This window comes from Schistocerca nitens, chromosome 1, assembly GCF_023898315.1.
Source record: "Schistocerca nitens isolate TAMUIC-IGC-003100 chromosome 1, iqSchNite1.1, whole genome shotgun sequence".
NCBI classification, from domain to species: Eukaryota; Metazoa; Arthropoda; class Insecta; order Orthoptera; family Acrididae; genus Schistocerca; species Schistocerca nitens.
Window position 1 is genome coordinate 1,243,042,318 of NC_064614.1, and position 14,684 is coordinate 1,243,057,001.

Genomic DNA, 14,684 nt, shown 5'->3' on the forward strand with positions numbered 1-14,684 from the left:
GGTGTCGTTTTGTTAGTGCGAAGTATCGTGCATCGTTACCTTTGTCGTTGCGGCTGCTCGTTGTAGGGCCTAGTGCAGCTGCTGCGGCCCTGTAACAGTTCAAGGTCGTCATACATTAGTGGGCGATCGGTCATAGATCAGCTCACAGTGTAGGGGGTGTGTGTGGCTGGTTTGCGTGTTGTGTACAGTACGGTTTCCCTGCGATTGCGCATTCGGGAGGACGACGGTTCAATCCCGTCTCCGGCCATCCTGATTTAGGTTTTCCGTGATTTCCCTAAATCGTTTCAGGCAAATGCCGGGATGGTTACTTTGAAAGGGCACGGCCGATTTCCTTCCCCATCCTTCCCTAACCCGAGCTTGTGCTCCGTCTCTAATGACCTCGTTGTCGACGGGACGTTAAACACTAACCACCACCACCACCACCCTGCGATTGCCTGTTTCTCGGCGGGTCTAGCATCTGGGGTTGCCAGTAGTAGCTTTGTTATAGGGGCTCGCCAGTACTGTCGTGTTGGCGTCCTATAGACCATAGATGTTTAGTTTACTGTTTATTTGCTAATAGTGTCTTTGGTATATTATGTTTCTATTTATGGTTGTGGTCGTAGTTACCCAGAGAAAGGATAAACGTGTTAAACAAGTGTCTCGTGTATCTGTACAGTCGTGTGGAGAATTTTTTGAATACCTGCAAGATGGTATCTAGCAGATATTCCCGGTGAAGGTCCGCGTTGCGTGTGTAGCGCGGAGCGTTGCTTATGATTCTGAGTACTTTGTTTTGTATGAGCTGCAGACGGCGCAGGCGTGTGGGCGTAGCGTATCCCCAGACGGGAGCGGCATAAGTCATCAGAGGTCTGATAAGTGTGGTGTACATGGACCAGGACACCCTCCTATTCCGTGTGATACCCCTGTTAAGCATAGGTTAGAGCCTCGCGTTTGCTTTCTTGGTCACGTGCTGAATGTGGTCCCCCCAGAGTATTTTCCGGTCCAGCCACACACCGAGGTATTTGACCTCATCGCGGAAACGTATTTTGCGTGCATGTAGTGTTATTGGGTTGCAGTGTTGATGTTTGCGCAGTAGTTTCGGTCTTCTAGTGAACAGAACGGCTTCGCACTTGTCGACGTTTACTCTAACACGCCCTTTCACCAGCCAAGGCTCTGCCGCTCTGAGTTCAGTCTGTAGTCGTGAGTTAATGTTAGACGGCTTCCGATCTAGCGCAAGGATGGCAGTGTCATCGATTGTCATCGTGTTGCATGTAGCTGGGAGGTCATTAATGTAGAGGTTAAACAGAAAGGGCCCTAGGATGCTTCCTTGGGGTACTCCTGCCTGGACAGCATGTCGTGTTGATTGATCTGCACGTCGGTGTTGAAACTCTTGTCCGTGAGATATGAGTGTATGAGACGTACGAGTCCGTCAGGGAACCCTGCGTCGCTGAGTTAGCGTATGAGGTCGTTGTGCCACAGACGATCGAAGGCCTCTTGGATGTCCAGGAACACCGCCCCAGTTGCTTTGTTTGTGTTGTACACGTGTGTTATGTACTCAACGACGCGGAGGAGTTGTGTTGTCGAGTGGTGATTCCTGAAGCCGAATTGCTCCGGCCTCAGGGGCCATTGGCTGTTCTCTTTTGGAGTAACCAGGGATCCTTACCAGATAGGGTTAACGGCGTATATCGAGAAAGTTCAAAGAAGGGCTGCAGGTTTTGTATTATAGAGAAATAGGTGAGAGGATGTCACTGCCATTATACAGGATTTGGGGTAGACATACAGGGTGTTTCAAAAATGACCGGTATATTTGAAACGGCAATAAAAACTAAACGAGCAGCGATAGAAATACACCGTTTGTTGCAATATGCTTGGGACAACAGTACATTTTCAGGCGGACAAACTTTCGAAATTACATTAGTTACAATTTTCAACAACAGATGGCGCTGCAAGTGATGTGAAAGATATAGACGACAACGCAGTCTGTGGGTGCGCCATTCTGTACGTCGTCTTTCTGCTGTAAGCGTGTGCTGTTCACAACGTGCAAGTGTGCTGTAGACAACATGGTTTAGTCCTTAGAACAGAGGATTTTTCTGGTGTTGGAATTCCACCGCCTAGAACACAGTGTTGTTGCAACAAGATGAAGTTTTCAACGGAGCTTTAATGTAACCAAAGGACCGAAAAGCGATACAATAAAGGATCTGTTTGAAAAATTTCAACGGACTGGTAACGTGACGGATGAACGTGCTGGAAAGGTAGGGCGACCGCGTACGGCAACCACAGAGGGCAACGTGCAGCTAGTGCAGCAGGTGATCCAACAGCGGCCTCGGGTTTCCGTTCGCCGTGTTGCAGCTGCGGTCCAAATGACGCCAACGTCCACGTATCGTCTCATGCGCCAGAGTTTACACCTCTATCCATACAAAATTCAAACGCGGCAACCCCTCAGCGCCGCTACCATTGCTGCACGAGAGACATTCGCTAACGATATAGTGCACAGGATTGATGACGGCGATATGCATGTGGGCAGCATTTGGTTTACTGACGAAGCTTATTTTTACCTGGACGGCTTCGTCAATAAACAGAACTGGCGCATATGGGGAACCGAAAAGCCCCATGTTGCAGTCCCATCGTCCCTGCATCCTCAAAAAGTACTGGTCTGGGCCGCCATTTCTTCCAAAGGAATCATTGGCCCATTTTTCAGATCCGAAACGATTACTGCATCACGCTATCTGGACATTCTTCGTGAATTTGTGGCGGTACAAACTGCCTTAGACGACACTGCGAACACCTCGTGGTTTATGCAAGATGGTGCCTGGCCACATCGCACGGCCGACGTCTTTAATTTCCTGAATGAATATTTCGATGATCGTGTGATTGCTTTGGGCTGTCCGAAACATACAGGAGGCGGCGTGGATTGGCCTCCCTATTCGCCAGACATGAACCCCTGTGACTTCTTTCTGTGGGGACACTTGAAAGACCAGGTGTACCGCCAGAATCCAGAAACAATTGAACCGCTGAAGCAGTACATCTCATCTGCATGTGACGCCATTCCGCCAGACACGTTGTCAAAGGTTTCGGGTAATTTCATTCAGAGACTACGCCATATTATTGCTACGCACGGTGGATATGTGGAAAATATCGTACTATAGAGTTTCCCAGACCGCAGCGCCATCTGTTGTTGAAAATTGTAACTACTGTAATTTCGAAAGTTTGTCTGCCTGAAAATGTACTGTTGTCCCAAGCATATTGCAACAAACGGTGTATTTCTATCGCTGCTCGTTTAGTTTGTATTGCCGTTTCAAATATACCGGTCATTTTTGAAACACCCTGTAAGTAAAACAAAGGCGTTTGTCGTTTGCGGCGGAATATTCTCACGAATCTTCTCCTCCGAATCAGAAAACACCCTTTTTGATGCCGACTTACATAGGGAGAAACGATCATCGTAATAAAATAGGGGAAATCAGAGCTCGCACGGAAAGACATAGGTGTTCGTCTTTTCCGCGCGCTGTTCGAGTTTGGAATTATAGAGAATTATTGTGAACGTGGCGCCTAAGTGTTATTTGCAGAGTACCATGTAGATGTAGATGTGCATGTACCATTGACCTCTGTGCACGAACAAGGCCGTTTGCAATGGTGTCGGGCACATTCGGCCTGGAATCTCATTGGCTGGAATAGAAATGTCTTCAGTGGTGAGCCCCGTTTCGAACTGACCACGATGATCTGCGAAGACGCGCCTGGAGAAGCTCCGGACAGCGGTGGCACACCAACCTGACCGTCACACGCTGTACGACGACAACCTGGAGTGACGGTCTGCGCTGCTACTTCATTTCATGGCAGGACCCTTTTGGTTGTCATCCGCGGCACCCTACAGTATAGCGGTACGACGACGCTATTCTAGGCTTCGTTTTGTTGTCCTTCATGGCAAGCATTCTGGGCTTACGTTTCAGCAAGATAAAGCCAGCCCGCCCGCACACAGCGTGATTTTCTATTGTTAGTCTTCGTGCTTGAGAAATCTTACCTTGGCCAAGAAGGTCGTCGGATCTCTCCCCAACTGAAAACGTTTGGAGCATTATGGGCAGGACCCTCCAACCAGCTAGGAATTTTCGACGATCTAACGCACCAGTTGGACAGAATTTAGCGCGAAATCCCTCAGGAGGATATCTAACAACTCTATCAATCAATGGAAAGTCGATTAACTACTTGCTTAAGGGTCAGAGGTGGACCAGTACGTCATTGACTTGCTCAATGTGTTAAGGTCTTTTGTCTTGAATAAATCAATTTTTCTCAAATTGCATCCATTTGTTTATCTGTACATGTACATCACGTCTACCGATTTCCGTTACATTAGAATAATTTCTTCGGGTTGTGTCCTTTTTTTTCTCAGAATGTGTTAATCCTAGTTGGACTTATGAACAATGTTCAAGAATCGGTCATTTATTTCGTGGATGTATTTGTAAGGTTTTTCCAAGGTAGCCGGCCGTTGTGGTCGAGCGGTTCTAGGCGCTTCAGTCCAGAACCGTGCTGCTGCTACGGTCGCAGATTCGAATCCTGCCTCGGGCATGGATGTGTGTGGGGTCCTTAGGTTAGTTAAGTAGTTCTAAGTCTGGGGGACTAGTGACCTCAGACGTTAAGTCCCATAGTGCTTAGAGCTATTTGAACCTTTTTTTTCCAAAACACAATAGTAAACAGCAAGCAGACCGCTACTAAGCCAGAGTTCTATTTTTTCAATAAGACTTCCAAACAATATTCACACTGTTGCATTCCACATGGTGCAATGTGGTAATGCGTAATGATAAACAGTGGAATGGGAGAATAACTATTCCTATGAACCGATATTTCACTGAAACGATTTTAGAATGAAGTATGTGGAGTATAACTTCGCGTGAGCTTCGCACATAAAAATGGTCTCAACAGTATTATGCTTAACAAAGTGAACAATGTGATGTTTAAAGCTTTCCCGGCGTACTGATTGTTCCGTAAAAACACGAGAGAACTGCCGGATGTCAGTAACGTCGTGCCACGATATTTCGGCGCAGAATTCTGTGGCTATCTTCAGGTGAGTACTACTGTAGTAGTACTGGCGAGTACGCGCTGAGCTCCGCTATTTAAAGCCATACTGAGGTGACATTGCGCATGCGCTGCTCAGCGTGCGCGTTCATAACAACTCCGTGCGCCGCGCCTCGCGCCCTCCATGTTGAAAGCTTGGCGTATCGATATCAGGTCGATTTTCACCTTTATGCAGATAACTACGTCGACTACGAAGTTCCTCTATAACAGGATTCTAAGCAGAGTTTAGCTGATAACCGCTATCACGATTGATGAGAGTCTCGTTGTCAGAGAATCTTATTTCTACAGATTCATTGATAATCGAGCTCCAAAAGTTTGATGTATGGACCAAAATTTTCGTGTCGTTGTAATTTATGGAGTGGTCTGTGGAAATACAATGTTCGGCGATTGCGGACTTGGTGGGTATGAGAAGGCGAATATGCCGTCGGTGTTCCACAATGCGTTCATGCAAAGTTCGTGTTGTTTGCCCTATAAATGATTTTCCGCATTCACACGGAATCTTGTAAACACCTGATTTACGCAGGCCCAGGTCGTCTTTAACGAATCCCACCAGTGATGAAAGTTTGGAAGGAGGCCGAAAGATGACTCACTTGATACTTTCTCAATATTCTGCTTATCTGTGAAGAAATATTCCCAATAAATGGTAGATAAGTAGTCGACCTGAAGGCCTCTTTCTCTTCCTTGTTCCGTCGTTTGTAGATCTACATCACTCTTCACTTGCCTAGTTGAAAAGCCATTCTTCAGAAATACTCTTTTCAGGTTTTCCAGTTCCGCTTGAAGACTGTCGGCGTCAGAGGTAGTATGGGCACGGTGGATTAAGGTTTTGAGAACGCCCATTGTGCTGGATGGTGGCAACTAGTAGCTTGCAGATACAGGTCTGTATGAGTGGGCTTTCTGTTCACCGAGTGACCAAGTGTGCCATCACTCTTACGTCGCATCAAGACTTCTAAAAATGGCAAGCAACCGCCTTCCTCCATCCCCATGCTAAACTTTATGTTTTCATGTATGGAGTTCATGTGACGTAAAAATTCTTAGAGACGGTCCAAACCATGAGGCCACACTATAAAAGCGTCGTCAACGCATCGCCGAAATACTGTCGGTTTAAAAGTGGCAGAGTCGTATGCTCCCTCCTAAAAATCTTCCACAAAACGATTGGCCACCAGGGCAGACAAAGGACTCCCCATGGCGATACCGTCAGATTGTTCGTAAAATTCGTTGTTAAATATATAATATGTAGAGGAGAGAGTGTGTCTACACCAAACATATTTCCAGTGAGGTGTAGTGAGTCCACAAGAGGCACCTTTGTGGAAAAAAAACCACATCACGACTGACCAATAAGTCGTTACTTTGCAGCTGTAGTGACTGAAGTCGGCTGATAAAAATCACTGGAATTCTTTATGTGATGTGCACACTTGCCTATCACTGGTTTGAGCAAAAATGTCAAACATTTTTCTAGGTCGTAAGTGGCTGCTCCAATGTTACAATTGGACGTAACGGCACAGTTTCCTTGTGGATATTAGGCAGTCCATACAGCCTAGGTGGAACTGAACTGTTTTGTTTCAGTCTCTTGATGACCTCCTTCGGTAGATAACTATTTGATAAAAGTTCTGGTGTTTTTCGCACCACTCGGCTCGTAGGATCCTTATCGATTTTGCGATACGTTGAATCACATAATAAAACATTCATCTTATTAATATAGTCATCCCTTGGTATGAGGACAGTAGCGTTTCCTTTGTCAGATTTTAAGACTACCGTATCCACATCTGCTCGTAAGTTACGGAGGGCTATCCTCTCCACGGGCGAGATGTTACTCTTCAATGGTGCACCTCTGGTCAACACACGGCAAGACTCTCGACGAACTTCCTCCGCTTTATCTGTATCAAGACGGCGTACAGCTTCTTCGATGGCACTGACGAATTCCACTAGTGGCGGTGAAACAGGTATGGGAGCAAAATTCAGTCCTTTTGCTAGCACAGACACAGTCGCGTCATCTAAAGTTTTCTCTGTCAAATTAACAACAGATCGTCGAGTTGGAACTTCCTGCTGCATCTGTGTAGAATGTCTGTCAATCTTGGCAGTTTGCCTCGTCACAGCTTTGTCATGGCTCCAGTTTGCTTCAGCCCATGTCACACCATCCACCCAGTTACTGACATCCGCAGTTCTCCCGTGTTTTTATGGAACAAAGTGAACAGCGTTAACAGACAATTTCTATGAAAACCAAACAGCTTAATCAGCTGATACGTTAATGCATGACACAGGGAAGTAGGGTGGTCTTTCTCTCAGCTCTGAACAACTGAACAAAGTTAACTAACTGACAAACTAGCTACGGAGTGCTGCAGTCTTAGCTCAAACATCTCTTTAAAAAAAAAATCAAAATTTATATTGCGAAGAGGCAAAGACTGTATCAAAACAAGACCAAAGATTGTTTAATAGAATGGTTCAAATGGCTCTGAGCACTATGGGAATATCTGAGGTCATCAGTCCCCTAGGATTTAGAACTACTTAAACCTAACTAACCTAAGGACATTACACAAATCCTTGCCCGAGGCAGGATTCGAACCTGTGACCGTAGCGATCGCGCGGTTCCAGGCTGAAGTGCCTAGAACCCCTCGGTCACAGCGGCCGGCATTGTGTAGCAGTAATATTACTGCTCTTTCTCTGACGTGAACATCGATAACTTATAAAGATCAAAATGACATGTCCACCTTTTAATATTTTCTGATGAATCAGTTTCCTCAGCAAACGATTGCGGGAAATGAATGATATATGACTGGGTGTTGTGTGCTGTCCTTAGGTTAGTTAGGTTTAAGTAGTTCTAAGTTCTAGGGGACTGATGACCATAGATGTTAAGTCCCCTAGTGCTAGGCCATAAGGTGTCCGCCTCGATCCAAAATGTGGAAGCTACTCAGCTCGCGATGGCTGTGTGTTTTCCCATGGTTTCTTTTCGACCGATTTGCTTAGGTTGATGCAGTCCAGAATGGTCTTCACATGAAGAACGTGACGGTCTCACTATTGCGGCCACTAAAACTGCGATGGAGCTACATATAAATACAGAACAAAACAGTATTATCAGGTTACCTTCCATTCAGAAGGTGTTGCACGCAACGACTGTACATTGATTTGTAAATAATAGATTTCAGCTATCAGTCGTCCTTTTGAAATTTTATTGGGAGATCTAGATTTCAGCTAGAAACTAGCCATTCTCAATGCATTATCATTTTTGATCAATGCATGTAATGCATGTTGGTCGGGGTTCATTCACAGTTCGTTGAAAAACTGATAGTGCATTCAGAATGGCTAGTTTCTAGGTGAAATCTAGATTCCCAATAAAATTTCAAAAGGACGACTGATAACTGAAATCTATTATTTACAAAACAGTATTACTTTTATAGATCGGCCTCCTCCTGCACTATAACGGTACTATTTTGAAGTGGTGCACGAAACCATCATCCAATGTCATTGACATCTATGTATTGTAGAGGCATATTGGCTCTGAGCACTATGGGACTTGATATCTATGGTCATCAGTCCCCTAGAACTTAGAACTACTTAAACCTAACCTACGGACAGCACACAACACCCAGTCATCACGAGGCACAGAAAATCCCTGACCCCGCCGGGAATCGAACCCGGGAACCCGGGCGTGTGTAGAGGCATAGAACGCATACTTAGTTCATATGTATCTCGAACACAGTGGTCCCCTTTATGGCAACCAGTATAAATCCAAAAAAATCGTTCGTGCAAAACCTAGCTCGCGCATTCCTCACATGATATCCTGAAAGCTGTGGGTGAAGATGTTCCGGTAGATGCTGTATTTTCTGACCCTCTACCACTCCGACGCTTGTTAAAGTAAGTACGACCATATGTGGTAACAAACCAAATTTGAAACTGAACTGTGGATGTCTAGACACGGAGGAGGCAGTATGTTATCATTTCTGGAGAGTCATCGACGGAAGTAACTTCAGAAGTGGCAGTGCAGTGTAGAGGGGCTCACGCTGTTTGTGATGTATCTTAATGACGTGGGAGACAACATTAACAAAAGTGTTAGGCTCTTTGCAGATGATGCAGTTATCAAGAATGAAGTACTTTCCGACGAATCTGTGCAAACGTTGGTAACTTACTATAAACATACATAATTGTAAAATTGTGCGTTTTACAAAACGAAACAACACTATATTCTATGTCTACAATATCAGCGACTCACAATTACACTGCACAACACAATGACAATGTCACTTTAAAACGCCGTGATGGTTTCCTATTGCGACGCAAAAGCTTGATGTTTGGTTCAAAGGTGCCTATAACCTTCCTCTGTAATGATGCAAAAGCGTGGCACCTGGCTACGCTTCAAACGGGCAAGGTGTCGAGACATGCGAAGAAAAAGTCAGAGCACAGAATGTGAGTTGTAATGTGGGTTAATGATGTAACACTGACACGAAATATCACCATAATCCTGCCCAGCGCCACGTGTCACACGATGGGAAGTCGTTAGCCCCGTCTTACCCACATTTTACGCCTGTCTTTTGACGACTCTGCAATGGAGGTCACACCCGCGACGCCAGCGTTGAAATTATGCTGTTTTCTTACTGGTGGCCGAGGAAGAACATTCAGACTCACCACCAATCAGACTCGGCACGTAAAGGCCTTAGGATGTAGCATAAAAGGGCGTTAATGAAACTACCCGTTCGCTTCGGACGCTGATTCCAACACATTATGTAGTTGAAAACGACAGTTCGCAATGCGATGGCCAACAGGAAGACGTTCTTGATACTGATGACCCCCTTAGCGTGACTCGAGCCTTCTGTAAGGAGATCGGGGGCTCCAGCCCTATTGATCGTGATCTGCGCCCTTTGGAGAGTATCGCGACCCCAATTTTTGGCCTGGTATACCGAAAGGAGCCACCAGGGAGCGATCAAAATCATTCGAAGAAATGTGAATATGGCACGAAGCAGCAAAGGGCGTTTATGCTTCTTTATCCCCCCTGTTTCGCGCCCTCCTGTGGCGTGGTCATGTGGAAAGGGCGGAGGGGGAGAACACTGACACATGCGTGAATAACACTTCAGAGAGTCCCTCTAAGACACCAAACACCCTCATCTTGGAGAACAATCTAATTATTTAATTTATGTCCCGCTGCAGCTGATTGCAGTGATCCCCCTTCAATTTACATATATAATAATCTGACATGGGATTCCCACCAATCTCGCGACGCTCCACAACAACGTGGCATAGATTCATAGCTTTCCCATACTGCCTGTCGATACGCCATGACCAACTGTTACTTGTGTGATGGGTAATCTCTCGTTCCTACTGGCTCACAGAAGTACATCACCGTAAGCAGTTAGATGCGATGTAATAAATCATGGACTGCAAGGCATCGTAGACGTCACATAAACATACTGTACTTGTGGATATGTAATTGGCTCCCGGGTGATGTAGCGAGAATTAACGCCGACCACACACAGGCTGACTGGTCCACTGACCCACATGGAGAGCGGTTTAGCACTAACCCACTCACCCATGGGTAGGCGGTGGGCTCGCCGTTGGATCCGTGGTTAGCGTGCGGGATGCATCGGCGAGCCTCCACCTGCTTGCTCCGACCTCTGCCTCTCAGCTAACGCTCCGTGAGCTCAGGAAGGCAGGCCAGTCAAATGCTTGCCAGGTGTTCTTCATCCCAGAGTAGCGCTTGCAACCTATGTCCTCAGTTATTTGAGGGATCTATCCCTGTCTCTGTCTTCTTCTACAGTTTTGTATCATAGAAGTTATTCCCTGATGTCTTAACAGATGTCATAGCACCCTGTCGCTTCTTCTTGTCAGTGTTTCCCACATATTTTCTTCCTCTCCCATTTTGCACAGAACCTCTTCATTCCTTACCTTATCAATTCACCTAATTTTCAACATCCGTCTATAACACATCAAATGATCCGATTCTTCTCTGTTCTGGTCTTCCTACAGTCCATGTTTCACCACCATACAGTCCTGTGTTCCAAACACACATTCTGAGAAATTTCTTAAACTAACGCCTTTGTTTGACACTAGTAAACTACTTCTCTTGAACAGCAATGCCCGTTTTGTCAGTGCTACTTTGCTTTTGATGTCCTCCTTGCTCCATTCATCATGACTTATTTTGCTACCTAAGTAGCAGAATTCCTAACTTTGATGCTTCAAGATACTCAATTCTGGTGTTAAATTTCTCACTGTTCTCATTTCCACTACTTCTCATTACTATCGTCTTTATTTGATTTACTCTCAGTCCATATTCTGGACTCATTATACTGTCCTTCCATTCAACAGGTCCTGTAACACTTCTTGACTATCACTGAGGGTAGCAATGTCATAATCGAATCTTAACACTGATATCTTTTCATGTCCAACCTCTCTTTCATTTCCGTCATTGCTTTTTCGACGTATAGATCGAACAGCAGGGGCGAAGGATTACATCCCTGTCTTACACCCATTGTAATCTGTGTACTTAGTTCTTTGTCTTCCACTCCTATTGTTTCCTCTTAGTTCTTGTACATATTGTGTAGGGATTTCTAACATCTTACACAAATTTGCATTGTCGAACGCTTTTTTCAGGTCCACCAATCCTATGAACGTCTTGATTTTTCTTCAGTCTTGCTTCCATTATCAACCGCAACGTCAGACATGACTCTCTGGTGCTTTTAACTTTCCTAAAAACAAACTGATAGTTATTTATCAGATCCATTTTTCTGTATATTAGTAATGTCACCAACTTGGCTGCATGAGCTGTTACGTTGATTGTGTGATAATTCTCGCTCTTCTCGGCTCTTGCAATTTTCGGAATTGTATAGACGATGTTTTTCGGGAAGTCTGGTTGTATATCGCCAGTCTCATACATTTCACACCCCAACATGCATAGTCGTTTTGTTGCCATTTTTACAAATTCAGATGGAATGTTATCCACTCATTCTCCTTTATTTGATTGTAAGTCTTCCAACGCTCTTCTGCGTTCTGATTGTAATACTAAATCCCGTGTCGACACCTGTTTCTTCTTCTGCCAAGTCGTCGGCAAAGCCCTCTCCCTCATAAAGGCCCTCAAATGCAGAGGAGAGAGCGGATAGGTGGCAAGAGTACATCAACAGTGAAATTCCCATTGCACTCTTAATGTTGCCGTCCTTGCTTTTAATTTCACCGAAGGTTGTTTCGTCTATTCTATATTCAGCCCTTCTCGATTTGTTCATATTTTTCATACAGCCTTTTCATCTTAGCTCCCTGCACTTCCTGTTTATTTCGTTCCTAAGTGACTCGTATTTTTGTACTGCTGAATGCACCTGAACATTTTTGTACATTCTTCTTTCGTCAATCAACTGAAGTATTTCTTCTGTTATCCACGGTTTCTTCGCAGTTACCTTCGTTGTACCTGTTACGTCTTTCGTTGCACGCTGTGTGATCCTTTAGTGGATTCACGAGCAAGGAACACATGCTGACCGAGCGAGATGGTGCAGTGGTTAGCACACTGGACTGGCATTCGGTAGGACAACGGTTCAAATCCGCTTCCGGCCATCCAGATTTGGGTTTTCCGTGATTTCCCTAAACTGCTTTAGGCAAATGCCGGGCTGGTTCCTTTGAAAGGGCACGGCCGACTTCCTTCCCCATCCCTCCCTAACCCGACAGGCCCGATGGTCTCGCTGTTTGGTCCTCTTCCCTAAATTAACCAACCAACATATGCTGTTTATGAACAGAGAATTTAGATATTAATTTGTTCTGTATCTAGTATAAAATAGTAACAATAATACATAAAGTTGTTGCTTAATCGGCAGTGTCAGTTGCTAACAGTAGATTTGAATGTACGAGGGCCGTTCAGAAAGTAACCTCCGGTTGATTTAAAAAAATACACCAAGTTAAATAAAAATATTTTAATATATACATCTTACAACTACATCTTTGCACTATTTTTCTACATAGTCTCCATAGCGATTGAGGCACTTACCGTATCTCTTCACAAGCTTTGAAATTCCTTCTGCATAAAAATCACCCGCTTGTGCCTGGAGCCAGCCTGTGACCGCATCTTTGAGCTCTTCGTCGTCATCAAACCGCTGTGACCCGAGCCATTTCTTCAAATGCATGAAGAGGTGATAATCACTTGGCGCCAGGTCTGGGCTGTAAGGTGGATGGTTGATAACGTCCCACTTGAAGGACTCAAGAAGGGCCGTTGTTCTGCGAGCAGAGTGAGGACGGGCGTTATCGTGCAAACAAAACGATACCGGAAGTCAGCATACCACGGCGTTTGTTCTGTATAGCCCGTCGTAACTTTTTTATTGTTTCACAGTACACGTCTTGATTAATGGTCGTACCACGTTCCATGAATTCAACCAACAACACCCCTTTGGCATCCCAAAACACCGCTGCCATCAGTTTTCTGGCAGAAAAATCTTGCGAGGCTTTTCTTGGTTTGGTAGGCGAATTTGAATGTGCCCACATCTTTGATTGTTCTTTTGTCTCAGGGTTCACGTACTTAATCCAGGTTTCGTCACCGGTCACGATTCTGTTTAACAATGGTTCTCCTTCGTCCTCATAACGTGACAGAAAGTCTAATGCAGAGGCCATTCTTTGAGTTTTGTGGTGGTCGGTAAGAATTTTGGGCACCCATCGTGCACAGAACTTACGGTAACCCAATCTTGCTGTCACTATCTCGTACAAGAGAGTCTTAGAAATCTGTGGAAAACCAGTAGACAACTCCGACATTGAGAAACGTCGATTTTCACGAACTTTTGCATCAACTGTCTGAACGAGTTCGTCAGTCACCAATGATGGTCTACCACTCCTCTCTTCATCATGAACGTTTTCTCGTCCACTTTTAAATAAACGTACCCATTCACGGACAACTCCTTCACTCATAACTCTTGGTCCGTACACGGCACAAAGCTCACGATGAATAGCTGCTGCAGAATATCCTTTGGCTGTAAATAACCTTATGACAGCACGCACTTCACATTTGGCGGGGTTTTCTATTGCAGCACACATTTCAAACTGCCACAAAAACTAAACTAGCGCAGGTACGACGTTCACTCGACCACGGCTTGATGCCGACTGACCTGTTGAGTGCGTGAACGCACAGATGGCGTCGCTACTCCCACCACAACCCGCACTGTGACCAATCGGAGGTTACTTTCTGAACCGCCCTCGTAGTAATATATACAGATACAAAAGGTTTATTAATCTATCACTCTACAATACAATGTCTATTCCGAAGATGTCGACACCTGGTCATTATGAAAGTCTGTAAATGTTATTAAATTGGCAAACACAGAAAAAAGGCTCAATGCATAAAGGTCCGAACTTAAGTACAGCCGGGGCTCCGGAAAGGGAATGCTTGCATTTCATTGGCAGCGGCGTAACTGTGACAGCGCCCTCGTGCCGGGGTGGCGGCTGTAGGAAACGCGGCGGCGTAACTGGTGGCGATCGTATTTGAAAGTGCGGCCGACCGGATAACAGCCGTTACAGCATTACCTAGGTTACTTTCTTCAACTTCTGTCGTTGCCCTTTTCAGCCATTCCTCTTCAACTGTTCTGCCTACTGAGCTATTCATTACAGCAGTGTCTGTAGCCACACAGAACTCCAAGCGTATCTCTTCGTTTCATACCATTTCTGTATCCCTCTTCTTTCCGAATTGATTCTGCCTA